The sequence below is a fragment of the Gymnoscopelus microlampas genome (assembly GCF_963454915.1).
Source record: "Gymnoscopelus microlampas genome assembly, chromosome: 7".
Taxonomy (NCBI): domain Eukaryota; kingdom Metazoa; phylum Chordata; class Actinopteri; order Myctophiformes; family Myctophidae; genus Gymnoscopelus; species Gymnoscopelus microlampas.
In genome coordinates, this window is record NC_139944.1 from 40,540,077 (window position 1) to 40,544,904 (window position 4,828).

The following is a 4,828-nucleotide window of genomic DNA, read 5'->3' on the forward strand; positions in this document are numbered from 1 at the left end:
TATATGCCTAGTTATTTCAGTGTGGGGGAAAACAATAATGGGGGATAGCAAATACAGGACTGGGGCCTATTTCACGAAAGCAGAATTAGGGGTTAAGCCTGGATTTAACACCTATCCTGGCTTAATTTAGCCAGGATTAGCGATGAATCGGTTTCATGAAAGCTGAATTATCTTGCCAGAGCACCCTGGATAAGTTTATCCATGACTCGATTTCACGAAAGAAACTTTACGCAATCCTACCTTAGTTACCATGGAAATTAAGCTGTGAAGTTAGCCTGGTAGGGACCAGGCTAACAGCCAAGCTTACTTAATCCAGTGCCTTGTTCTTCAAGTTTTTCCACAGTTAATTCAACACATGTGTTTGAATATGGACTCATTGTAGTGACCCTGCATTCAAATAAAATGAAATAAATACAATAAGATATAATCAATTTAATTATATTACTGAAATAGAGTGTGACCATGAATCATAATTGTTTCACAATGACTCATGTGATATGTCATTGTCACTGTTAAAAAAGGGAAAGGAGAGGTCGCACAGACTCGCAGCCACGATGCAATAAACTTTTTTATTTATAAGTTACCAACGTTTCGACATATTATGTCTTCATCAGGGTATCACTCTGTTAACACTATAGTTCATATTGTTGTTAGATGTTTGATAATATATTACAGATTTTGTTTTATATTATAAAAAATGTCTGACAGACATTATATATACATACACACACACACACACACACACACACACACACACACACACACACACACACACACACACACACACACACACACACACACACACACATATATAAATTATTAGTTACGGGTTTAAAAGGTTTCACTGTAAGTCAATGAGAAGCATATTTTGGATTTTTTTTGTCTATCTGCTGTTTTTGCTATTTTAGAATGTTTATGCTGAAAAGTAACAGTTTTGGCCATAATGGTTTCAACCCGACAGACAATATATTAATATTTATATTGTACATGCAAAATTGCTTCCTATCATATAAATAAAGTCTTATATTCCTATATTAACTGTAATCTGTACACACGGTTAAACATATGACCAAAGACCAAAATAAATATTCACCGGGACCAAGATTCAAACCCATAGACTTCAGATTGTGGAACCTCAACTTTTCTCTTGCACCACCAGACATTTCTAATGAATGGATGTTTGAAGTTAACAGCTCTCACCTTGACAGGTTGACTGAATCTCCAAATACATCCACTAACTAATTTCTTAGTTTTATGACCAAAACTATAGCAGTTAATCAACCAGAACTATACTAGTTTTTTTGTAATCAAGTACAGTGGCTGTTATTGTCACTGTTTCAAAAATGTATGAATGCTTTGAAAATAGCAGATCTACAAGCTCAACGCATCGCTTTGCTACTTGTTGTGAGCTTGTAGATCGGCTATTTTCATAGGGCTGCAGTGGTTAATGTATGTTTTGTAATAATAATAAAAATGTACAAAGTAACTATAACTAATGTTTTCAAATAATTGTAGTGGAGTAAAAGTACAATATTTGACTCTGAGATGTAGTGGAGTAATAGTAAAAGTATTTGAAATTGGAAATACTCAAGTAAAGCACAAACACCTCAAAATTGTACTCAAGTACAGTACTTGAGTAAATGTACTTAGTTACTTTACACCACTGCATCCTCCACACAGCAGTAGATGATTTAGCGTTGATTACTTGAAAGCAGTCTGGGGATCAATTCACTCCGGTTGGAAAACGAAAACGGAAATGATGCGTCCACGTACGCGTTCAACATACCAGATGCAGTAGGCGGGGCTCTAGACCGGATGTGAATACGGGTTTAAATTGGACTCAGGTGCACTACGGCTGGTTCTTACGGTTTTGTTTGTAACGTGGTGCTGCTCTGTAGAAGAAGGTAAAACTGATGTTTGATTTATATCAACATGACACGTTTTTATCCACCAATATTTAATACCATTATTATTTAAGCATTCGAGGTGTGCTAGGACTGTGAATTATTATGACACCAAAATGGGCATAAATATGAAATATTGTTTTTTATAACCGAGGGAGAAAATGCATCAAACTAGTCATTTTGATCAGTCAGACTTTTACCTCATTGATATGCAAATAATCAAAATTGATAAAGTACAACTATAATAGTCTTGATTCAAGGCTATTGCAACAAACATTTGTTCCAAATGATCACAACTAAATGTCACCTAAAGTTTAAACCTGGCTTAAACCTAGCCCCTTTCGGGACCCTGTTTACCTTGTTTTGTATTTGGGAAGACGGTAACCAGGGTCCCTTGACGCTCAAAGCACTCTCTCTCATATTCGCGGGTACCACTGTCTCGTCTCGGGCTAATAGCTCGTCGCTGGGAAGTTGCAGAGATTTCTCAAAGGTACCAAAAAGAGCAATACTAAACCGCGGTTAATCTGCATTAATGCGCTCGGATCGGCGCTGCCGTTTAACATTTTTAATCATTTAGTAAAGCTAAATTTCCTCTCTCAAACAATGCTCCACTTCCCATGTCCCGCCTCCCCGCGTTGTGATTGTCATGCAAGCATGTAGGAGCTCGCCAATCAGAGGCAGTACCGTAGGACCATAGAGTTATGCGTAGGACGCGCAGCTTGTCAGTCACAACGCGGGGAGGCGGGACATGGGAAGTGGAGCATTGTTTGAGAGAGGAAATTTAGCTTTACTAAATGATTAAAAATGTTAAACGGCAGCGCCGATCCGAGTGCATTAATGCAGATTAACCGCGGTTTAGTATTGCTCTTTTTGGTACCTTTGAGAAATCTCTGCAACTTCCCAGCGACGAGCTATTAGCCCGAGACGAGACAGTGGTACCCGCGAATATGAGAGAGAGTGCTTTGAGCGTCAAGGGACCCTGGTTACCGTCTTCCCAAATACAAAAAAGGTAAACAGGGTCCCGAAAGGGGCTAGCTTAAACCACACTCACTGTGTGGGGGTTTGTAGATCTAACCCCACCATACAAACATTACATTCATGTGGGTTCATAATCTATTTAGGCCTTGGATCTAGACTGGTCAGGGATTTTATTTATGGTGATAGAGTCTGATGTTTGTTGGTAGTTTTAAACGGCTCGTAAATCCCCATAAATGAGCCCAATCCAACACATAACGCGTTTAAACCCAAAGACACGGATGTTACCCGTCCATACGGGTCAGGTTTGTTCCGTAATATTACTTAACGTTGATTAAAGACGTGTTTTAATCACGCGTGTGTCTGAACGCCATTCTATTTCCACATTCACTTGTAGTGTAATACCTGCGGTCACCTGCTGCGCCACTTTCCTAAATAGTGTGGTTTTCTGTGTTTTAAGGCTCGTGCGTCTACATGTCTGTATTCATTGTAAATATAAAGTTATTATCTTAAAGCCACAGATGTTATCCGTACATACGGGGTCTTGGTGTTCTCTTGATATTCAGTATAGTTTAATATGAACATCATTGTATTTCCTGGATTACATGGGATGTAATACCGGCGTTCACCTGCTGCATCAGCGCCACTTACACCCATTGAATATACAGTGATGTTCTGACAGACCAGATTAAAGCATTTATTAATTGAATAATACGGAATATTGCTGAACACAAAGGGTCCATGTGGTGGGATAACATCTGTAGCTTTGGGATAAACACTTTATATTTAGAGTAATATACATTTATCAAGATGTTTGAGACTTTAACATGGAACTAACTACAAACACTATTTTTTGGAGTGTTCAAGAACACTCCAAAAACGTGTTGAAAGTCTAGTCTCGGAGGTGGGAAGCCTCTCAGCACCCCACCTTCTCTGTAAAATACACTTTTTGATCAGAAAAGAAAATATTTCACCCGAATGCAAAAATCTGGTCAATAGAAAAATTCCATTGACCAGATCTGTAGAGGGCGCAGTGGAGCAACCAAAAACATTTTTTTCTTCCGGTGAAATATTATTTTCTGGCCAAAAAGTGTATTTTACAGAGAAGGTGGGGTGCTGACAAGCCCCCAGAGCCGCTGAGAAATCTTGAAGCCGCCACCCCAGTGGCCAAAGCTGGAACTGCAGGCGGGGAGAAATACATGCGCGAGCAAAACATACTGATATATATTTATATATATAGATATAAATATGTAAACATATTATACATAAATACATATGCATTTACATATACATAGGCATCTCCAGTGAATTTCATAAATATCTCGCGTTCAATCCTTGACACACGGGCTGCCGTAGAACGCAAAAATGACACTAGTGCGCATGCTCATAACTCTACGTGTGGTCAAAATCGACTCAATAATTCTACTTCCGGCAGTCTTCCGGGTGCTTCAAAACGCCACTGAGCACATTCATTGAAATGATAGCTGGGGGCGGGGCAATCCGCCCTCTAGTTATATTATACCTCTATGGGTGCTGAGAGGCTTCCCACCTCCGAGAACAGACAACAACACAAAACAGCCTTTGTTTGGGTGTGTAGTGAAATGGTTTTGTTTAATTTCACTACTGTTGGAGCCCTCGCAGGACAGTGGAATTCCTTGTCTATAAGCAGAGCAGAGCGCCTGGCAGAGCGTTAGGGAGAACTCACTGACTCTCTGGACCAGGGCGAGATCATAATAATAAAACCTTATTTGTACAGCACCTTCACATTTCATACTTTTCATAAAATATCTCGAACAAAACAAATGTTAAAGCCTAAGATAGGAGAGATAACAGCGCTACATTGTAACAGGAGATTAGAAACTTGGGAGGAAACCTAATTATGTCCAAAACCTTTTTCAGGATTAAAAAATTGTAGCAGATCTACAAGTTCGAAACGTTTCAAACTTGTA